Genomic DNA, 25,785 nt, shown 5'->3' on the forward strand with positions numbered 1-25,785 from the left:
GAATAAAATGTGTTACCACCATGCATGTTACTGGCAAGTCTTGAACCCAGAACACTATACAATACAGTCAGTGCAACATACCACTATCCTAAATCAGCAGTTTAAACAATAGGAAGACTGAAACTTAATGGCTATCATTTAGTGAATTCAGTTCTCACCATAGCTCTCAACCTCTTAGTAGAAAAAAAATCTGGGCAAAGCTGAGAAATGCTGGTGGCTAGGGACTTTAGTCTCTTTTTAACCTGTACCAAATGTACAGGGTTTGAGCCTAAATACCTCTAGCCACCAGGTGTATTACATTGGGGGCATTTTCTCTCTCTCTCACACACACACACACACACACACACACACACACACACACACACACACACACACACACACACTGAAAAAGGGCAGCAGATTTAAAGCATTCTTCCCTTAAAAAGCAGTTTCTGTCTGAAACAGCAGCAGATTTAAAGCCAGCATTCTCCCTAGCAAAGTAGTTAAGTCATTTCTCTTGGTGGCAGCACACACACCCTTACCTAAAGCAAAAGTCGGCAGCAGATTTAAAGCCAGCATTCTCCCTAGCAAAGCAGTTAAGCCCCTTGCAAAGCCAGCATTTCTCTCGGTGGCAGCAGATTTAAAGCCAGCATTTTCCCTTACATTTCTGTCCGAAACGGCAGCAGATTTAAAGCCAGCATTCTTCCTTTACAACCGACTGGCTGGTAGTGCTCTTCTTTCAAATTCTCGGCAAGGCACTTTATTTAATCGACAGACCATTTGATAGAAGCTCATTCGGTCGAAGTCTCATTTGATCGAAAACTAGCATTGAAGGCATAATACTGGGATATGTCCCCCTCCCCAATATCATGCGACCCTGGAGTTGATATATATAGTCAGAGGGGTGTAAGGGGCACAGCTGCCCACATTGGGGGGTGTGGGAGGTGAAGACCCCCACCTATTTTTGTTTAAAGAAGAAAAGTAAACAAAAAGTACACATTTTGAATGAAAATAGGTGGGGGGGGGCTTCGCACCCCATATCCCCCCTGACTATATATATCAACTCCAGGGTCGGACGATATTAGGGAGGGGGACAAATCCTAGTATTATGCCTTGAATACTGGTTTTTGATCAAATGAGTCTTCAGCCAAATGAGTTTCTATCAAATGGTCTGTCGATCAAATAAAGGAGATCCATATATATATATATATATATATATATATATATATATATATATATATATATATATATATACACACACACACACACACACACACACACACACACACACACACACACACACACACACTTAGACTGTCATCTACATAAAGTAAATCTTAAGTACATATTCATACACATATTTAAATATAAATGAATATATGTAAAAATATAAGTTCAACCATCCATCATAAATATATACAAAAATTATTTTTCAAAAATGTAAATTTAAATCAGATTTATAAATAGCACCCAAATTAATAATCTACATCTTTTCTCTCCTATCCCAAAGTTCATGTTTCAGTTCTGGAGACAACCCCCAACCCATGACAGAGTCAATACTTATAAAAACGAAATGTGTAGTGGCGTGCTCCAGCTTATGTTTAAACAAAGGACTTTTATCATGTTTACACTTCAAATCACTTAAATGTAGCACTATACACTGTTTCCAAGGTCTTGATGTCTGTCCAATATAAAATGCACCACATTGGCACGCCACCATATATACAACCCATTAAGAAGAACACATAATTAGATATCTAATAGTATAACCAATAGTATAACTATGTGATATAGTAACAGATGTAAAATATTTCATTTTGACACTACTTTGCAATACACACAGTTACCACAATATGTATAACCACTAATGTTATTGCTAATATCAGAATTGAACAGTTTTCCTATCTTATACCAGGACAAATACCAATATTTTTACCATGTCTAAAACCAAAACTACATATATGTCCCAAAATCTGGTCAAAAAAGGATCCAGTTTAAAAAAAATGCATATATTTATTCAGTACTTCTCTGATTTTAAACATATTTGTGCCAAATATGGTAATAAGCCTTAACTTAGAATCAATAATGTTTTGATTAACATTATTACATAGTGTGGACAGATCAGGTCATAATAAACTTTCGCTAAAAGTATTAGAAGCTAACAAATGTGCCTGTTTAACCTTCCATGCATCATAGCTCCTATCCATGAATATTTTATCCAAACTATTGTCCTCCTCTTCAAAATCTCTCTCTCTCTCTCTCTCTCTATATATATATATATATATATATATATATATGTGTGTGTATATGTGTGTGTGTGTGTGTGTGTGTGTGTGTATATATATATATATATATATATATATATATATCGGCCTTTTCGCTAAGATCAAGTGTAGTATCTGTGTATATATATATATATATATATATATATATATATATATATATATATATGTTTTGCTGTTTTTTTAAAGGGGTATATTGTAAGCTAGTGTATTCTAGCATCTAGTTATAACTTAATACAGAATGCAGGCAGGCCAGCAGCCACACTTAAAACTTATCTCAAACCATCCAATTATTTTCCTCTTTCACTGTTTGGCAAGAGGCTCTGTATTTGATTTAATGGTTCAATGTTTGGATCAAATGGGGGAGGCCTCAAAAGAAAGCATGTCTAGGCAACTTCCATGATTATCAGTCTAAAAGATGTCAACCCATTCAGCTATGCTCTATTTAAGTACTGATAGACATTCCAATTGTCTTATTTTCAGAAGTAACTTGTTCAAATGTTTTCCATCTCTGTAGTTGCAACAGTCTATTCCAAGAATTACCTGCATGTTGTTGCTGTTTCTAATCAAATTTCTGTGTGTTCCAAACAATATATCTTAGGTCGCTGTTAAGTATTCATTGTGCAAACATCTGTATACCAAATTGAGTGCCTTATGTATAAACTACAGTGGGCTAAATACACATTCAGCATTTTAAGTCTGACTTCATATTTTAAGACTAATGCTATTTTTTAGTAAAGTACCTTAATAATATCAGTGAGATGGAAGAAGTACAAAGGCTGTAACTGCAAACATCTCTTCCATATTTAAGTGTAATTCTAATAATGATTTTATAGTTATCAATACTGAGCAACTACTAGAAGCAATGCATATTTATAGTGTCTTAATTATTCTACTATAATCTCTGGTTATAAAAATCACAAAATCATTATGTTTTGTACATATGACGACTATTATTAATATTATATGGATATTCTGTTTCCCAACTGAAGTACTTTAGTTTCCTTGCTGTTAAATTTCACATCGTATGCCCATTATATTATTTCCCCAACATAATTTTGGAGTACTTCTTCATCTTTTGGAGATGTAACTAAGCTTGCAATTTTTAGCTAATCTACAAACTTGGATAGGCAGCAATTAACTTTAGTTGGCATAGTGGATATAAATGCATAATATAAATACAAGGCCAAAACTGACCCAGATGTGTTCTACAAAGTGGGCTATATCAATCTGATTTAAGATTTCCTATGTACACTATAGATGGATAAGGAATTGTTTACACAGCAGAACATCCAATCAAGTAAGGATTCCAGACATTTTCTTACTTAATAATAGAAACATGAGGCACAGGGTTAAATGCCTTTGCTAGGATCCAGGTACATAATGTCTACTGGAACATAGTTGTATTTGGCTGTTGTTAAATCTGTTTAAAAGGTACTACATTTGTTGTACATGATCTGCCATTAGGGAATTCATGTTGGAAAATGTTAGTGTTTTCAAGATTCTGTTGATGTATCATATTTTAACAGCATTTTTTCAAAGGTTTTACCAATACTTGTTAGACGTATCAGGTTGTAATTATCAGGTAAGTCAGATCTTGCATCCCTTATGTAGTGGAATGATTTGTACACATTTCTACTAATTTGGAAAGTACCCAGTGGATAATGATTTCTAGAAAGAAATGTCAGTGCTGGTATTACAGAAGCACTCTTTCCATTAAAAATGAACCATTTAAATTGTCAGGCCTCACTGCAGAGTCACATTCTTATTTTCCTTCATTGCTTCAACAACCTATTTCAGTTTGTGTAATACGGGCACTTTGTTCAGTAACTGTTTTATCTGCTGATATTTGTGTTCAAGGTTTATTATAGCCCACATTTACATTTCCTAGCTAACCCATTAGCTGTATTATTGGTATTAGTTAATAACTTGTTCCCAGTGCTTAACATAAAGTTATTACTTCCCCCACACGTGTGTTCTCTGATATGTTTGAGAAAATATTTAGCAGACATAAGATTTGCTGACTGATAGTCATGTTTTCTTTTTTGCACACCTCATCTCTAATCTATATTTTGTTGCACTTTTCTTATACATTTTTGTCACTTCATTTTACTGCTTGCTGGTAGAAATAGATATGTTGTAGAAAGACACACTCTAGCCTTCTCAAGGGCCCTGTCTAGTTATAACTTGAGACAGAATGTAGGCAGGTGAACTCTAGATCTTATTTCAAACCAGCCAGTGTTTTTGCTTTCCTGTAACTGTCTGACATGGAAAACCTAATTTGATTTATATTTTATTTTTATCTGTTATTTTTGTAGTTTGTTGGTAGAAAGGGAGAGGTTGTAGTCCCCCATGTTTTCATATATAGTTATAACTAGATAGAGTTTGTACTTAGGCATACCCAAGACTTGTCTAGCAGGAGAAGCACATTTTGTTTTAATGTTTTATTTTTTGACACTTATTGCTACTGCTTGTTGGTGGAAAATGGACAGGTCATAGGCAGGCACACTGTACCTTTCCCAAGGTGCCTATCTAGTTATAAGCCGATTGATTGATTGTAGGCAGGTACATTCTAGGCCCTATCTTAAACCATCTTGTGTTATTGTGCTTTTCTACATAACTGTTTATCTGGAAAATTTTATGTGATTGATTGATTTGTTTATTTATTTATTTATTCCTGTTGCTGTTTGTTGGCAAAAAGGGATAGATCATACCCAGCCACACTCTACCCTCTCAAGGGACATACAGTGTGGGCGGCGCAGTGGTGCAGCAGTTAATGCTGTCACCTCACAGCAAGAGGTTCTCCGGTTCGATTCTCGGCTGGGGTGCCTTCTGTGTGGAGTTTGCATGTTCTCCCTGCATTTGCGTGGGTTTCCTCTAGGTACTCCGGTTTCCTCCCACATTCTAAAGACATGCTTCTGGAGCATTTCTTCCCAGGCCTCCGCTGAAAACAGGATCTGTGGAACCTAGACAGACTTTCCCGGTCAACAAATGTTAAATAAATAAATAAATAAATAAAAATACTTTACTATTAAGGATAGATTGCATGAATTCATGCTTTACAACTTATCTCAAGTCATCCTGTGTTTTGTGCTTTCCCACTTAATGGTTTGGCTGGAGAAGCTTTGTTTTATTTGTATTTTGTATATGCTATATTTTACTATGTTTGCTAGAAAGGCATACATTGCAGGTAGGCACACTCTAGCTCTCCCATGCCTGTCTAGTTATAACTTGACATACATTGTAGGTAGGTATACTTTAGACTTTATCTCAAACGATCATGTATTGTTTTGTGCTTTCACACAAAACTGTTTGGCAAAAGAACCTTTAAAAATAAAATATAAATCAAATAATCTCTAGTTTTTACTATTTGTTGATAGAGAGATATAAGTTATACTCATGCATACTCTAGACATACCAGGTGTTCCATTTAGTTACAATTAGATAGACATTATACTTAGGCACACTGTAGACCTTATCTCAAACCATCCTGCATTGTCTTGTGCTTTCTTGTTTTACTGTTAGATTGTAGACGGGTACTCTCTTGCTCTCTCAAGTGGTCTTTCTAGTTATAACTTGATACATATGGATTATAAGCAGGCACACTCTAGACAGCAACTCAAGTCATTATCCCATGTTGTTTTGTGCTTTTCTGTGCAACTGTTTGATTGGAGAAGTTTTATGTTATTTGTATTTTATTTTTTTACTCTTATTTTCAGTGATTGTTGGTAGAAAGTGACAGATCATAAGCAGGTGCACTTTAATCCTCTCAAGAGGCCTGTCTAGTTATAACTTAATACAGAATGTAAGCAGGCACACTCTTTATACCTTTTCTCAAACCATTCTGTGTTGTTTGTACTTTCTTGCATAATTGTGCTTTGGGTGATGCCTTGTGATTTATATTTTATTTCTGTCTTATTTTTATTGTTTGTTGGTAGAAAGGGATAAGAATTCTTTAGTCCTATCAAGGCCCTACTTAGTTATAACTTGACATATTTTGTAGATAGGCACACTCAAAACCTTATCTCAAACCATCTTTTGTTGTTTTGTGTTTTACTGTGTAACTGTTTTGCAAGAAAAGTGCTGTATTTTTTGTTTTATTTCTTACCTCTTGTTTTTACTGTTTGTGATAGAAAGGGATAGATCTTAGGGCAGGCACACCGTATCCCTCCCAAGGGACCTATCTAATTATAATGTGATACCGTTTGTAGGCAGGCCTGTTTTTGACCTTAACTTAAACCATCTTGTATTATAATGAACTTTCCTGTGTGACTGTTGACAGGAGAAGTGTTGCTTGATTGTATTCTACCTTTGCCTTTTATTTTTACTGTTAGTGGTAGAAAGGGGTAGTTTGTAGGCAGGTACACTTTAGGAAGGGATTTATCTTGTTATAACTTGATACCTACTGTAGACTGGGCCAGTATAGGTTTTATTGCAAGCTTTCCAGTGTTGTTTTGCACTTACATATAGATGTTTGTCAGAAAAGCTTTATTTGATTTATATTTTATTCTTTGCTTTTTATTTTTACCGATTGTTGGTAGAAAATGACTAAGTGTAGGCAGACTTGCTGTAGTCCTCCCATGGAACATAGTCATAACTTTTGCTGATACTGCAAGCGGTCATCAGCATGAGTGCTTGTACCCATTTGTGCACAATGTGAATTCACAAAGGTACATCTTGCCTCTGTGTAATGTGCACAAATGTACAGATGGTGCAGTGGTAGGGAAAAATTATTTTATGAAGGATTTCCTTTTCTAAATGTAAGTGCAGAGTACCTCATTTAGTATTGCTTATCTATTGTTTTTATAATGTCTAGGTATAATTAAAACAGGCTGGAGCCTACTTGCCAAGACAAGGGAAGACCATTTTGTAATTGATGTATTACAATATTTGACTAAAACAAGACAGTATTTTTGCCAGGTCAGAAACGTAATAGTTTTCAGGTAACAACATTTTATTTATCAATTAATTGATAATGCAAGGTGCATCAGCAACATTTTTTGTTTCTTTTTGAAAATGTTTTGCATTCACATAACACTGTTCTTTAGACGTGCTTCACAAACAATACAATAAAATCAATGACTGTAAACCAGCCCTGTAAAACTCAAGTAGGGGTGTTGTGATAGGGACTAAACAGTGCTATGAGACGTGATTCTTACACCTTTAATAACATCAATACTATAGATTTAGTATTGTTTGTCTGTTGTTTTTATAATGTCTAGGTATAATTCAAACAGGCTCGAGCCTACTTGCCAAGACAAGGGAAGATCATTTTGTAATTGATGTATTACAATATTTGACTAAAACAAGACAGTATTTTTGTCAAGTCAGAAACTTAATAGTTTTCAGATAGCAAAATTTTATTTATCTGTTGATTGATAATGCAAGGTGCATCAGCAATATATTTTGGTTTTTTTTTCTCAATTTTTTTTAATTTTCAATTAAAATAACATTTACATAATATTTTTAAATATCATTTTAAACAACTATATACAATATTTACAATAGCCTGACTTTCAATTATATACACTGTATGTTATTAAATATAAAATTAACAGATCAGTTATCAGAGATACAATATTGATTATTGCAGAGTGTCCAATAAAGATATAACTTTCTTCCAAGGATTATTTACCAATGGCCTGGGATAGATTCGGAGTTTTTTGATTTTTATTTCCATCAATGCAGTTGTCTTCAGTAAAGTATAGAATTCATCCAAGGTTGGGGGTGTATTTGAATTCCACCTTCTGGTTACGCATTTCCTAGATATAGCAAGTATTGTCCATAACAAATACATACTTGTCTTATTCAGGTAGGAACCTTCATTTACATTTAGAATTATCAGTACTTTAGTTAAGGTAAATGATTCATTAAATAAAGCTTATAAAAAATTATTGATTCCATTCCAATATGATTTAATTTTATTACAGTCATAAAAAAATATATATGAATCCAGTCTGCTTTATTTGACTTTTCACACCTCCAGCAAAAAAAAAAATTTAGTAGTACTGATCTTTTTAATTCTATCTGGTGTTAAAAATGCTCTATGTAAGTATTTCCAGTTAAATCTTTTCCAGTACTGTGTGTTAGAGGTGTAATTAACTGATATTAAGATGTTAGTTTTAATTTCTTCTGTTAACTGCAATGACTGACCTTTTGTTAAAAACTGCCAGTGTGATGGTTTGGGAATTGTTTTATATGTTATTAACTCTTTATATAGATTTGAAATGGAATTTTTCTTTTCACAACTATTATATATAAATTCATACAGAAAGCATATTAGATTTGGAATATCTTTAAATGATGAATTATTAATTAATCTGCATAAATCTTGAATGTACATTAGAATGTTTTGTAAGGTTAACCAGTCCTGTGTTGGAATATTGTAAGAAGTTTTTATCATATGTATATCTAAAACATGTAATTTATTTACACATTGAAACCAGCATAAGAATCCATTTTGTTCCCAGGAGGTTATTGTTTTCCTATATATTTTGTGAGGAAAGTTCTTAGTGATGGTAAATGGGGTTAAAAGATCAAACTAAAGTTTTAGATCTATGTTTGCACTGATACGTTTCCTAAAGGAATTGATGTAATGATTAATCAGTGTTGTTTTAGAAGGTTTTGCTATATTATATTGTATACTTATGCATAATATGTACCAGGGTTTGTTTGATTTGTCTACTATTACATTTTTTTTAACAAATTAAATTAATTTGTTAATATGACCATTGTTAATTCTTTCCAGTTGGCAAAATAATTTGGGTTTATTTAGTCTATTGTAGTTTTAAGCACAGATGCTTTTATATATGTTTCTATTTCTGGGAAGTTCAATCCTCCTTGTTTCCAATGTTTAATGTGATGAGTTAGAGCAACTCTATTCTTTTTGGGATACCATAAAAATTTTATTAAACATGAGTTTATTTCTTTAAGAATGCATCTTTCAGGAATTGACTGTATTGCTAATGCTACATATAGTATTTTTGGCAAAAAGACCATTTTTATCAATTGCAATCTGCCTTCAAAAGTTAATATAATTTTTGTTCCACTTTTCTATATATATTTTTATTGTTTCAATAATGTTTTTATAATTTATTAATATTGCCTTGTTTATGTTTTTGCATAACACTATTCCTAAATAATTTAGCATAAGTTTTTGTTTTCCTATGATGGATTTATCTGTAACTTATAGTTCTTTTTCTTATTTAAAAATAGAAATTTTGATTTTGATCTATTAAAGTGTAGACCTGACATCTTATAAAATTTCTCCATTACTTCTTCTAGCTCTGCTAATGACTCTCTGGAGTTTGATAGGGTTAATAAAATATCATCAGCAAAAAGCATTATTTTAGATATGTACTGGTCATAGACTTCTATTCCTTTTATTCTTGGATTATTGCATGTTATTTCTACAAGTACTCCTATAGCCAAAGCAAATAAAATAGGAGAAAGGGGGTATCCTTGTTTAGTACATTTTGTTATATGGATAGCTTCTGAGGTGAAAGGATCTAATTTAATGTAGACTAAGTTATTAATGTATATGTTTTTTAGTAATAAGATGAAGGGAGGAGGAAATTCAAATAATGCCAAAGTTTTAAATAGATATTCCCAGTTGAGGGAATCAAAGGCTTTTTCTATGTCTAATCCGATTACAAGTGTTTCTCCATCTTCTTTATTCACATAATCTATAACAGTAAATATCCTTTTAATATTATCATGTGTGTGCCTGTTATATAAAAATCCAGTTTGATCATTATTAATTGTCTTTGAAAGTGGGATTTTCATTCTGTTTGCTAGTATTGACATGGATATTTTGTAATCATTATTCAGTAAAGACATAGGTCTGTATGAGGTGCAAAGGTCTGATGGTTTATTATCTTTTAGAATTGGTGTTATGAGAGAATATTTCCATGAGGGTGGTATTGTTGCTTCTGACTCGACTTCTAGCAAAGTTTTATGAAAAAGGGAGATTACTGTTGAAGGGAAGAGTTTGTAAATTTCTGTAGTTATACCATCTATCCCTGGAGCTTTGTTAGATTTATTTTCTTTTATCTTGTCAACAATTTCTTTGTAGGATATAGGTTTTTGCAGGTCTAGTTTTAAGTTTTTGGGATTTTTTTATATTGATAAGGTTTGTATCTAAGTTTATTTGGTTGGTATCTAAATCTTCTTTTTTGGAGTGTTCCATATAATGGAACCAAAATGCTTCAGGGATGTCTCCTATATCTGATACTTTTTTCCCTTTCTTTTCATGATATGTACCACTAATGTTATTTGCTTTAGATTGTATTTTAATTCTTGCAGATAAGCTATGTAGATATCTGGGGGAGGTGGCTAATGAGTTTATTTTTTTATTTTTCCAAGGCTAGACAAGTTTTGTGTGTTAGAGTTTCATTATATTTTTTATTTAATTCCTCTATTTCTTTTTTGACCTCTGGAAAATTCTGATTTTTTTTTTTAGATTTTGCTGTCAAGAGTCTGGTTTGCAAGTCTAATGATTCAGATTCCAACTCTCTAACTTTGTTTTTGTACCAGCTAAGGGTCTTACCAAACAAATATGCTTTTAATGAGTCCCAAACCACGACTCTACTGATTTCTGTTGTATTATTAATTTGAAGAAATAATTGTAGTTATGACAACATTCAGGGTCTGAATTCTTTAATTTTTTGATATATGATGGAATTCTAGTTGAGAGGATTAAAGGTTTAAACTCTATTTGGAGCTTCATTATCAGAGAGTCATGATCTGAGAAGGGGCATGGAACTATTGAGAAGTTGAGGATTTTTGTTTGTAAATCTTGAACTATGAATAATTTGTGTATTCTGGTTTGTGTTCCAAATCTATGGTCTTTATGGGAAAATAATAAGGATTTATCATCTTTTACTTTAAAAGTGTTAGTTAAATTAAATTAATCAATCCATTTTTTAAGGATTTTGAAATAGTTACTATGTGAAACGACTTCTTGGTGGTTTCAGAAACTTCTAAAGTATAATTAAAGTTTCCTCCCAGTATAAGATTTCCTTTATAATTGTTGGAAATAAAATCTAGGTGTTTTTTAACCATTCCTGCTCCAATTCCTGGGAACCAATGTAGATTAACTAAGGTCCATATTCTGTTATTAAATTTAATTATAACAAATGTTAGTAGACCTTCTTTGTCTTCATATTTATAAATAACTTTTGGAGTGATTATGTTTTTCTTCCAGAGAATTGATACTCCTTTTGTCTTTGTTCTGTAGGAGGTTTGAGCTAAGACTGTATAGTCCTTAGGGTTTCAAATAAAGCTATCATTAGTCTTAAAATGCATTTCTTGGAGAAATACTACTTGTGCCTTATTTAGATTTAAATATTTTAGTAAGTTTGATCTTTTATTTGCATTATTTAAGCCATTAGTATTTAATGATAAGAATGTTAACTCCATTTCAGGTTATTGTTGGCAGAAACGTTTTGCTTCTTTTTTTATTTTGATTATAGTAGATATACCATATTCTCTGATAACATTGGATGTTATTTTTATGTGTGTACACTTGGGATTGTAATTTAATGTTCTTTCTTCTTTAAATATAAGTAGGGTAAAATTCTGGTCAGGCTTTAAAAAAGTACTTCTATAAAACATTAATTCTAAAGTATCAAATACAAATAAATATGAATTTCCCATTAAACATGGAATGAAAGTCATTCCTAATCCAATAGATAAAGATAGATCTATTAGATTATCACTCATTCCTTTAACCAACAATATCAACTGAGCTACATATGTTAAATTATTATATGGAGAATTTTCTTAAAAGAGTTATGAAATTCTATATTATTCTATTATTGTTCTGTAGTATTTTATATGTCAGGATGGAATGTTAGTAGTTTAAACAATTATTATGTTGACTTAGAAAATATCCAACATTTAGTTACCCTTAAGAGATCCCAAACATGTCAGATATGTAATTTTGGATAAATTAAATGCAACAGAGATGCATACACTAAATAAGCCAACAACAAATAGATTATTACTAAAATAATTTGACTAAAAGGACTCTACAGGAGACAATGAGTGATTACCAATAAAATATGAATTTACTGTAGGTGTACTGTTTTCTTTTACTTTTCCACTCTTCTGCTCACCAACTTCAACTTACACTTATGTAAAGACATGGCTTATCAGTGGTATCCTGACTCAGAGTAGAGGCACCCTACATTCTATTGTGCAGTGCTTTTACATATTTATAGATTTACAAAGCAGAGTCTAAGAATGAACTATGATCACCCTGACATTTCTCATCCTGCATAGGGCACCTCCTGCTTCCAGAATGGGTAATCACATCAGGTCTAGAATGAATGTTAAGGTACCTATATGGTAATCAAGACTTACCTTAGGTAAGTATTAATCAAATAGTATTTAGAAAATCTTGAGTTCTCGGTGCAGTTAGAATACTCTTAAGCCTCTCCTCCCATGACCAAAAACAGAGATTTCCCTTTCCTTTCTTTCCCTTGTTTCAAATCACTACTAATAAAAGAAATTTAGCAAACATAGGTAAACAGAAATAACATTCAGTAGTCCGTTTTGTACATAACTTGCAATCCATTAAACAAGGCAGTGACTAACATCACTTTAGTAAACATTATAAACATTAATATAAACAAACATTATAAAGACAAATTAGAAATAATTTCCTAGCTCTTTAAATTTTCCTGATAAAGCAAAAAGTTAACAATAAGCTATTTTAACTAAAAGTATAAAGCATTTCATTTTTTCCTTGCATGTATACATTTCTACTTTTATTGTAGTGTCAATAGCAGTATAGATTTGAAATGGAATTTTTCTTTTCACAACTATTATATATAAATTCATACAGAAAACATATTAGATTTGGAATATCTTTAAATGAGGAATTATGAATTAATCTGCATAAATCTTGAGTGTACATTAGAATGCTTTGTAAGATTAACCAGTCCTGTGTTGGAATATTGTAAACAGTTTTTATCATATGTAGATCTAAAACATTTAATTTATTTACACATTGAAACCAGCATAAGAATCCATGTTGTTCCCAGGAGGTTATTGTTTCCCTCTATATTTTGTGAGGAAAGTTCTTAGCGATGGTAAATGGGGTTAAAAGGTCAAACTAAAGTTTTAGATCTATGTTTGCACTGATAAGTTTCCTAAAGGAATTGGTGTAATGATTAATCAGTGTTGTTTTAGAAGGTTTTGTTATATTATATTGTATACTTATGCATAATATGTACCAGAGTTTGTTTGATTTGTCTATTAAATTTTTTTTAACAGATTAAATTCATGAGGTAATATAACCATTGTTAATTCTTTCCAGTTGGAAAAATAATTTGGGTTTATCTAGTCTATTGTAGTTTTAAGCACATATGCTTTTATATATGTTTCTATTTCTGAGAAGTTCAATCCTCCTTGTTTCCAAGGTCTAATGTGATGAGTTAGAGCAACTCTATTCTTTTTGGGATACCATAAAAATTTTATTAAACATGAGTTTATTTCTTTAAGAGCACATCTTTCAGGAATTAACTGTATTGCTAATGCTACATATAGTATTTTTGGCAATAAGACCATTTTTATCAATTGCAATCTGTCTTCAAAAGTTAATATAATGTTGTTCCACTTTTCTATATATATTTTTATTGTCTCAGTAATGTTTTTATAATTTATTAATATTGTTTTGTTTATATTTTTGCATAACACTATTCCTAAATAATTTAGCATAATTTTTTGTTTTCCTATGATGGATTTATCTGTAATTTATAGTTCTTTTTTCTTATTTAAAAATATAAATGTTGATTTTGATCTATTAAAGTGTAGACCTGACATCTTATAAAATTTCTCTATTACTTCTTCTAGCTCTCCTAATGACTCTCAGGAGTTTGATAGGGTTAATAAAATATCATCAGGAAAAAGCATTATTTTAGATATGTACTGGTCATAGACTTCTATTCCTTTTATTATTGGATTATTGCATATTATTTCTACAAGTACCTAGCCAAAGCAAATAAAATAGGAGAAAGGGGGTATCCTTGTTTAGTACATTTTGTTATATGGATAGCTTCTGAGGTGAAAGGACCTAATTTAATGTAGGCTAAGTTATTAATATATATGTTTTTTAGTAATAAGATGAAGGGAGGAGGAAATTCAAATAATGCTAAAGTTTTAAATAGATATTCCCAGTTGAGGGAATCAAATTCTTTTTCCATGTCTAATCCAATTACAAGTGTTTCTCCATCTTCTTTATTCACATAATCTATAAGAGTAAGTATCCTTTTAATATTATCATGTGTGTGCCTGTTATATAAAAATCCAGTTTGATCATTATTAATTGTCTTTGAAAGTGGGATTTTCATTCTGTTAGCTAGTATTGACATGAATATTTTGTAATTATTATTCAGTAATGTCTGTATGAGGTGCAAAGGTCTGATGGTTTATTATCTTTTAGAATTGGTGTTATGAGAGAATATTTCCATGAGGGTGGTATTTTTGCTTCTGACTGGACTTCTAGCAAAGTTTTATGAAAAATGGAGACTACTGTTGAAGAGAAGAGTTTGTAAATTTCTGTAATTATACCATCTATCCCTGGAGCTTTGTTAGATTTATTTTCTTTTATCTTGTCAACAATTTCTTTGTAGGATATAGGTTTCTATAGGCCTAGTTTTAAGTTTTCGGGATTTTTTTTTTATATTGATAAGGTTTGTATCTAAGTTTATTTGGTTGGTATCTAAATCTTCTTTTTTGGAGTGTTCCATATAATGGAACCAAAATGCTTCAAGGATGTCTCCTATATCTGATACTTTTCCCCTTTCTTTTCATGATATATACTACTAATGTTATTTGCTTTAGATTGTATTTTAATTATTGTAGATAAGCTATGTAGATATCTGGGGGAGGTGGCTAATGAGTTTATTTTTAATTTTTCCAAGGCTAGACAAGTTTTGTATGTTAGAATTTCATTATATTTTTTATTTAATTCCTCTATTTCTTTTTTGACTTCTGGAAAATTCTGAATTCTTTTTAGATTTTGCTGTCAAGAGTCTGGTTTGCAAGTCAAATGATTCAGATTCCCACTCTCTAACTTTGTTTTTGTACCAGCTAAGGGTCTTACCAAATAAATATGCTTTTAATGAGTCCCAAACCATGACTCTACTGATTTCTGTTGTATTATTAATTTCAAGAAATAATTGTAGTTATGACAACATTCAGGGTCTGAATTCTTTATTTTTAGTGATATATGATGGAATTCTAGTTGAGAGGATTAAAGGTTTAAACTCAATTTGGAGCTTCATTATCAGAGAGTCATGATCTGAGAAGGGGCATGGAACAATTGAGAAGTTGAGGATTTTTGTTTGTAAATCTTGAACTATGAATAATTTGTCTATTCTGGTTTGTGTTCCAAATCTATGGTCTTTATGGGAAAATAATAAGGATTTATCATATTTTACTTTAAAAGTGTCAATTAAATTAAACGACTCAATCCATTTTTTAAGGATTTTGAAATAGTTGCTATGCAAAAAGACTTCTTGGTGGTTTCAGAAGCTTCTAAAGTATAGTTAAAGTCCCCTCCCAGTATAAGATTTCCTTTATAATTGTTGGAAATAAAATCTAGGTGTTTTTTAACCATTCCTGCACCAATTCCTGGGAACCAATATAGATTAGCTAAGGTCCATATTCTGTTATTAAATTTAATTCTAACAAATGTTAGTAGACCTTCTTTGTCTTCATATTTATAAATAACTTTTGGAGTGATTATGTTTTTCTTCCAGAGAATTGATACTCATTTTGTCTTTGTTCTGTAGGAGGTTTGAGCTAAGACTGTATAGTCCTTAGTGTTTCAGATAAAGCTGTCATTAGTCTTAAAATGTATTTCCTGGATAAATACTACTTGTGCCTTATTTAGATTTAAATATTTTAGTAAGTTTGATCTTTTATTTGCATTATTTAAGCCATTAGTATTTAATGATAAGAATGTTAACTCCATTTCAAGTTATTGTTGGAAGAAACGTTTTGCTTCTTTTTTATTTTGATTATAGTAGATATACCATATTCTCTGATAACATTGGATGTTATTTTTATGTATGTAAACTTGGGATTGTAATTTAATGTTCTTTCTTCTTTAAATATAAGTAGGGTAAAATTCTGGTCAGGCTTTAAAAAAGCATTTCTATAAAACATTAATTCTAAAGTATCAAATATAAGTAAATATGAATTTCCCATTAAACATGGAATGAAAGTCATTCCTAATCCAATAGATAAAGATATATCTATTAGATTATCACTCATACCTTTAACCAACAATATCAACTGAGCTCCATAAGTTAAATTATTATATGGAGAATTTTCTTAAAAGAGTTATGAAATTCTATATTATTCTATTATTGTTCTATAGTATTTTATATGTCAGGATGGAATGTTAGTAGTGTAAACAATTATTATGTTGACTTAGAAAATATCCAATATTTAGTTACCCTTAAGAGATCCCAAACATGTCAGATATGCAATTTTGGATAAATTAAACGCAACAAAGATGCATACACTAAATAAGCCAACAACAAATAGATTATTACTAAAATAATTTGACTAAAAGGACTCTACAGGAGACAATGAGCGATTACCAATGAAATATGAATTTACTGTAGGTGTACTGTCTTCCTTTACTTTCCCACTCTTCAGCTCACCAACTTCAACTTACACTTATGAAAAGACATGGCTTATCAGTGGTATCCTGGCTCAGAGTAGAGGCACCCTACATTCTAGTGTGCGGTGCTTTTACATATTTATAGATTTACAAAGCAGAGTCTAAGAATGAACTATGATCACCCTGACAATTCCCATCCTGCATAGGGCACCTCCTGCTTCCAGAATGGGTGATCACATCAGGTCTAGAATGAATGTGAAGGTACCTATATGGTAATCAAGACTTACCGTAGGTAAGTATTAATCAAATAGTATTTAGAAAATCTTGAGTTCTCAGGGCAGTTAGAATACTCTTAAGCCTCTCCTCCCATAACCAAAAACAGAGATTTCCCTTCCCTTTCTTTCCCTTGTTTTAAATCACTATTAATAAAAGAAATTCAGCAAACATAGGTAAACATAAATAACATTCAGTAGTCCATCTTGTACATGACTTGCAATCCATTAAACAAGTCAGTGACTAACATCACTTTAGTAAACATTATAAAGACAAATTAGAAATAATTTCCTAGCTATTTAAATTTTCTGATAAAGCAAAAAGTTAACAATAAGCTATTTTAACTAAAAGTATAAAGCATTTCAATTTTTCCTTGCATGTATACATTTCTACTTATATTGTAGTGTCAATAGCTGTCTTTGAAATCCGTACAATACTTTCACTTCTATAAATTATTCCTTTTTCAATTCAGGTTTTGTTTTGTCAAAATGACAACAGTATTTCAAGGGCACAATTAATATTTAGACTGATGTTTCAAGTAAATAACTTGGCAGCTGCCAATTGAGTTAGTTTTATTATGTATGGTTAGTACAAATATAGCATGTTGCAAAAATAATATGTATTTTTTCGTGTGCTGTAGAGGCTGTCATATGCAAGTGACATATATAATGTAGCATGTATAGAGCAGATAGCTTATGGATTCAGGTTGTTAAAGTAAATTATGCTTATTATTCAGGCAGTTTAATTTAAATTCACAAGTAATTTGGGGACATTTCAGTTGAGTTTCATGGAATGTGTAGTCCAATGTAAGTAATTGAGTCCACTTTTTCTCATAAACATATGTCACAATTCATTAAACTAAGCAGAGTTTAACATCTGTCTAATAATCATTATAAAGACAAAGAATAGTAATTTCCTGGCTCTTCAAACTTTCTGATATCGCAAAATGTTGATAGTAAGCTATTTTAACTGGAAGACTAAAACATTTCAATACTTCCTTGTAAATATATATTTTTACTTTTACTGTATTACATGCCGAGTTGCCAGCCCTGACGCACAACCTTCAATGAAGGTACGCCCATTCACGCATGTCTCCACACAGAAGACATGCGTGAATGGGCGTACCTTCATTGAAGGTTGTGCGTCAGGGCTGGCAACTCGGCACGTAAAAAATCCACTGCCAATCATTAGCAGACCGGAGTTCCACTGTGGCGACCCCTGTCCGGGAAAAGCCGAAAGACACAACAACAATAACAACTTTTACTGTAGTGTCCAGAATTGCATTTGAAATCTATACATTACTTCACTTCTTTCAAGTCATTCATTTTACAGTTCAGATTATATTTTGTCAAAATGTCAATAGCATTTCAAGGGCACATTTAATATTTAAACTGATATTTTAAATGAACAGCTATCAGTTACCAAGTGAGTTTGTACAGAGTGTGAGGTAACTGCAAAGATAACATGTTGCAAAAAGTAATATGTATCTTTTCATATGCTCTAGACACTGACAATTTCAAGTAACATATAAAATGTAACTTTTACAGTGCAGACAGCTTGTGAAATCAGCATGTTAAAGTGAGTAATCATTTTTAATCAAGCAGCTACATTTCAGTGCACATGTAGTTTGCAAACATTTCAGTTGTGTTTCCAGTAATATGTAATCCTATGAGGATAAATCATAAAATATTTACAAATAATCCTATTATGTATTTATTTTTACCTTGTTTAGGTTGTTTTTCATTTTAATAACTAAACAACATTACTTTTTCTTATCTGCACTTCGCATATTCAGTGTCCTTAGAAACTGCAGCAATTGTTTACTGTTGCTATGGCAACGCAAATAGAATGTGAAGAAAGCTTCACTTCTCTTAACCAACAGTACATTTTCCCTCCTTTTTTATGTATTTGTTAATACTAAAAGGAAATAATTCAAAGGACATATGTACATGAATGGAACATTTCAGAGTTAATCATGAACATGTCCCCAATCCCAATAAGCATAACAGTGACTATTATTAATATTGTAATAACAATGAATTAAGTTCACTATTCCAATGAGTCTACCTTAAAACTAGATTATTTTAGACTATTATTTATCTATGTATAGATAGTGAGTTATTAAATATATACAGACTATATTAGTATAGTAAATAGGAGAGAATTTAGAAAGGGACACAAGCTGCAGTTAAAATAAATAATGAGAAAAGAGAGAAGAGAGAAAGAAAAGAGAAAATTAAGAGAAAATACACATATACTATGTATATGTGTATATGTGTATATATGTATACACATATACACATATACTATGTATGTTGATTTACAGTATAAATATTTTATGTGCTATATAACCCTTCTTCTGTGAAAGAAAAGTACCCTGTTTTACATACCTGAGGTAATGTGAAAACTCTCATGTGTCATCTGTTTTCAAAAAATATATATAAAGATTCCAGTAGTTAGTTACCTTTGTTTTAAAATTCTAAGCAGTAAAATTGGTTCTTTAAAGTAATGTTAAAACAATTCATATCATAGTAGATGCTTTGAGAGATTTAGCTGTAACAGTATTAGTCTTTTGCTTCTTCTTTTTGACATCTCTCCAGACATTTGTTTCTTTTGTTCTCTTGAGAGAAGGTGACATCCAATCCATATATTCTGGTAAAGTAATCACATTATTAGTTTTAGTAAATGAAGAGGCTTCCTCTAAGTCAATAAAAGTCCTCATCTCATTGGCATACAGTATTCTTATCGTAGCTGGATATGCAAGTTGTGCCTTGATGTTATTTTGTTTCAGAAACTTTATCATTGACCACAATTTTTTCCTTTGTTCCATTATTCTAGATGAATAGTCGTTATCAGATCTTATCAGGCTCTGTTTATATTTTAGAGGTGCCTTCCTCCAAGCAGATCTTAAAATCAGTTCCTTGTCCAAGTATGAAAGAAATTTGATAATTGTTGACCTAGGAGGAGAGTTTTAGTTAGTGGCAGGTTTCCCAAGAGCTCTGTGTACCCTTTCAATGCCAAAGGAAAGTCCTTCTTTTAAATTTAAAAAGTCAGGGATCCAGCTTGATAAAAAGGAAATAATATCCTCACCTTCTGTGTTTTCAGGTAATCCAAAAATCCTGATGTTATTTCTCTTTTCCCTATTTTCCAAGTCATCTACTTTATTAACCAACCATGTGTTTTGTTTAAGAAGTGGTTCTTTCTATGTTTCCACTTCCTTAAGTCTGCTTTCTAAGTCATTTAGAGAAACCTCTATTCCTGTTATCCTTGTCTGGTGTTGTTGTAGTATTTCCTTGAGGGTGTCAGCCTGTTTTTAACTACTTGTTTAAGATTTTCCAGGTTCTCTTTAAAATCATCCATCTTCAAAGACAACTCCTGCAGGGTAGATGCCATCTGTTATAGTTCCTTCTTTAAGGTAACATCCTGGTGAGAATTCTTTGAGTTGCTCATTTTAACAAGTGAATATATCTCCAAGCTTTTTGACAGGAAATGATTTGTAAAACTTCACCAAAGTTTCCAATTATGTAAATTATTCCTTTATCTATAAGATTTCATATTTTGAAGGAACAACAAATATTTTCCTGTCTTATTTAACTAGTTATATGGAGCTCTAAAATACTGCTGCTTTCAGTTAGCCATTCAGGCACCGCCCCTTTTTGTTTCTTTTTGAAAATGTTTCGCATTCACATAACACTGTTCTTTAGATGTGCTTCACAAACAATATAATAAAATAAATGACTGTACTCAAGTAGGGGTGTTGGGATAGGGACTAAACAGTGCTATGAGATGTGATTCTTGCACCTTTAATAGCATCAATACTATAGATTATGCAACTCTGACAATAAAGACAACTCTGGAGCAGATTACAGTTGTTTGAGTCTATAGAATACCAAAGTCAAGTGCTAATGACCTAGAGGCATTCATAATTCTTGTATTAAACACTGGAAGGAAAATGCCAACTGCTGGGGACATAAATTTACCAGAGACAGACAGGAATAAATATGATTCTACAACATTAGTAAGAAAATTATTTGCAATGATATGTAAAGGAGCAGCAGTCATTCAAAGTGTAAACAAACCTTCTACAGAATACAACATACTGGGCATTGTGTCCCTAAGGAGATGATTGTTACTTTGTGTCAAGAGGTTTTTACCTTTGATGTGAGGTAATCATGGGGTTATAAAGGTTAAACTGCTGCTACATAATTCTGCCAAACTGAAATCTAAACCAGTGCACAGAAGATTAATTACAGATTATAAGTAAGCAAAACATCAACTATATAGAACTCAATGGAGTGATGCATTTAATGAAAACATTGCACAAAGAGTGTGGCAAGTTTTGAAAGAGTAATTGTTCATATTTAAAACAATTTAAATATGCTTAACATTAGGATCAAGGCATTCAACACCAGGAGGATATGTGTAAGTATGAATAAGACAACATGATATAAAAATATAGGAAATTAAATCAGGGTTGACTATAACTTGGAAAATGGAAATAAGCTTGGCTGTTAAATTAAACAGTGTGAGGCAAGACCATACGTCTCAACTTCTTAGAGGAAAAAATGTGGACAAAGCCATAAACACATGTGGAACAAAAGCCCAAAAATAGGGACAATTTTTAAATATTGCTCTTACAAACTTAGAATATTGATAGAATAACAGATTTTGGATTAGCATGAATTTTCTGAAGGGTATGAAATCTGAAACTCAAATGTCTGTCATTATTTTCTAATTTCAGTCTTTAATGATTTGCCACTAATTTGCCAAAAAAAAACACTTTTATGCTAAATGTACCAAAAATATGAGACAAAAATCTGGACATTCTGTGAAAATATGTACAGTTGAGAGGTATGGGCAAGATGAGGACACTTTTTTTCTACTCAGATAATTTTTATTTTGATTAAGAAACAAACAATAAATAAGTACTTATTACAATATGCAATCATATTATTTAAAGAATTAACTGTATACAAATTTACATTCAGCCTGGCATGTAAATGAATGATAAGTTATACAGAAGTAGTTAAATTTAACTTAATAAGTAATTATCTCAAGAGGAGGTTAGATCCATTTGTAAAGTGTCAATAAATGACAAAACTTTTTCCCAAGGATTATTAGTTAATGACATATGAAACATTCTTAATTCTTTGGTTTTAACTTCCATTAAAGCCATCTTCTTCAATAAACACAGAAAATCTTGTCTGCTAGGTACTGTGGTAGAATTCCACCTCTTTGTTATGCATTTCCTAGCTGTATCTAGTGTTGTCCAAAGAACGTAGAGGTTAGTTTTATTTTAAAAAAAACACCTTCAGTCATATTCAGTAATATTAAAGCTTTGGTCGTGACAAAATTATCTGTATAAATTGCCTGCATAACATTATTAATATTTTTCCAAAATGGTTTAATTTTTATACATTCGTAGAAAATATGAGACCAATCAGCTTTATCAAACTGTTGACATCTCCAGCATAACCCATTACTAGAAGGATTGATTTCTGAAACTTTATCAGGAGTTAAGAAGGATCTATGGAGGAATTTCCATGTAAATATTCTCCAATAATGAGAACAAGAGGTTAATTTTACTGAGAGTAGCATGTTTGATTTATTTTTTGGGGTTAATTGAATCAAATATCCTTTAGTAATAAACTGCCAATATGCTGGTTTGAGTAATGTTTTGAGTTTTTTTTATTAAATTATATAAGTATGAAGTTCCAGTCTTCATAGTCTCATTATTATATACAATTTCCAACAGTCTGCTTATAAATTTAGGTGAAGGTGAGAATGAAGAATTATTTATTATCCTACATAGATCCTTGGAGAATGTCAATATATTCTGAAGTATTAACCATTCATGGGAATTTAATTTATAAGTTGATATCATATGTTGTATATCCAAAACTTTTTGATTTTTTTATGCATTGGAGCCAACAGATTAGTTTTTTTTTCTGTTCCCAAGAGATGAATTATGTCCCTAGGAATTTTATCTGGAATGTTTTTAGTAATGCTGAAGGGAATTAATGTTGTGAACCAGAGCTTTAATTCCATATTCATATTCATAAATTTCCTAAAGTGATTAAATAAATGATTTATTAAATTTGACCTAGTTAGTAACTCTTATATATGATTCAATGTCCAGAAAATGTATTCCTCCCTGACCCCATTGTCTGGTATGATGTGTATATGCAATTTTGTTTCTTTTAGGATACCATAAGAATCTTAGCAGTATTGATGTTATTTTCTTAAGATAGGTTTTCTCAAGAATTAACAAAGTAGCTTGTACTATATACACAATTTTAAAGAGCCATTTTAATCAGTTGTAGTCTATCTTTAAACACTATGAATAAGTTATTATATTTATTCACTAGAGAATATATTGTATCCATAACCCTATTATAATTAATATTCATTATATCTTGTATATTCTCACACAGATCTGTCCCCAGGCATTTTATTGTTGTGACTTGTTCTCCTATGATATTATTCTTGTCTACTTGTATGTCTTTTTTTTAATTTAATAATAAATATTTTGATTTTTGGTTATTGCAACGAAGACCTGAGATCTTATAAAATTTCTGTATCAGAATATCTACTTCATCTAAAACCTCTTTTGAATTCAATAGTGTAAGGAGTACATCATCAGCAAAAAGCATGATCTTAGAGTTTTATTGACCAAATATATGTTTTCCTTTTATCTTTGGATTATTTTGTATTAATATAGCCAATAGCTCTATAGCCAATGCAAATAAAATGGGTGACATTGGGCATCCCTGTTTAGTACCTCTCGTAACTTGTATAGCCTCTGAAGTAAATGGTCCTATTTTAACATAAGTTATTTTCATAGACATTTTTAATAAATGTAATAAATGTAATAAAAGGGAGAGGAAAAGCATATGATTCTAGAATTTTAATTAAATAGTCCCAATTTAAGGAATCAAATGCTTTTTCAATATTGAGTCCTATTATCAAGGCTTCTATATTTTCTTTATTTAAATAATCAATTAATGTCAATATTCTTTTAATGTTGTGTGCGTATCTATTTTGAATAAATCCAGTTTGATCATTGTTGATTATTTCATGCAATTGATTTTTTATTCTATTTACCAGGATGGACATAAATATTTTATAGTCATTATTTAATAATGAGATTGGACTATATGAACTACAATGGCTAGCATCCTTGTTTTCTTTTAAAATGGGTGTTATTAAAGAGTATCTCCATGAAGGAAGAATTATTGCATGGGTTTTAATTTCAATTAATGTTTTATGTAACAAAGAGTTTATATTTTTGGGAAATAATTTGTGAATTTATGAGATTAAACCATCCATTCCAGGAGATGTACCAGTTTTACTTTCTTTGATTTTATCCATAACCTCTTTGTGTGTAATAGGTTTTTGTAAGTTCCTTTGCAAGCTTTGAGGGATTGATTTAATATTAGAGATTATATTTTCTAAATCAAAATGATCTACTGTATTATACTTATGATTTAATATTAGCGGTTATATTTTCTAAATTGAAATGATCTACTGTATTATACTTATCTGTATAATGATTTCTGTAGTGGCACTTGAAAGCATCTAATATATCTCCTATTTCCGAAACTTTCTTATTTTTTCTTCATGTAAGATATTAACAATAGAATTAGCTTTAGATTGCATTTTAACTTTAACAGACAGATTATGTAAGTGTTTTGGAGAAGTAGCATAAACATTTATTTTAACCTCTCCATGGCTAAATTAGTTTTATGATTTAATATTTTGTTATATCTTTTGTTTAAATCTTCTAGTGTCTTCTTGTTCTTAATTGAATTAAAGTACTTTTTTGATTTATATAATGTGAGTTTCCTTTGTAGTTCTTGTAGTTCTGATTCCCATTCCTTGAGTCTGTTTTTATACCAACCAATCACTTTTCCATAAATATAAGCTTTTAGTGAATCCCAAACCATTACTATGTTTACTTCTGAGTTGTAATTTATATCTAAAAAAAATTAAGTTCACTCACTAACCATTGCTTAAATTCTTTGATTTTTGTAATGTACGAGGGAATTCTAGAAAGGAATGTTAGTGGTTTAAAATCTATTTAGAATTTCAGGACTAATGAATTGTGATCTGATAGAGGACATGGGATTATTGAGAAAGAAGTAATTTTGGTTTGAAGATCTTGAGATATGTATAGTTTATTCTGGTTTGAGTACCAAATTTGTAATCTTTTTGGGAAAATAACAAGGAGTTGCTATCAATAGCATTGAAGGTATCTTTCAATTTTAATGACTCGGTCCATCTTTTTAGTAGTTTTGCAGTAGCTGTTAAACGTGGAGGTTTTTTATTAGTAGTTTTAGAAGTATCAGTAATACAATTAAAATCCCCCTATTATTAGATTTACTTTAGCAATATTTATAATTTGATCCAAGAGTTTTTAACTGTTCTCATCCCAATACCAGGAAACCACTATAAGTTTACTAGTGTCCACAACCTATTATTAAACTGCAGTATGGCTATAGCTATAAGCCCATCATTATCTACATATCTGTGTATTATTTCAGTGTTTAAAGAATTCTTTCTCCATAAAATTATTACTCCCCTCTTCTTAGATTTAAATTTGGGGCATGC

General features: G+C 31.1%; 1 protein-coding gene across 2 annotated transcripts in view; it reads left to right on the forward strand.

Moving 5' to 3' along the window:
• Nucleotides 1-25,785, forward strand: part of LOC122806747 (hyaluronidase-like) — a 765,066-nt gene that overhangs the window by 641,949 nt on the left and 97,332 nt on the right. The window lies entirely within an intron of this gene.

This window comes from Protopterus annectens, chromosome 7.part0, assembly GCF_019279795.1.
Source record: "Protopterus annectens isolate FY-2018-M chromosome 7.part0, PAN1.0, whole genome shotgun sequence".
NCBI lineage: Eukaryota > Metazoa > Chordata > Ceratodontiformes > Protopteridae > Protopterus > Protopterus annectens.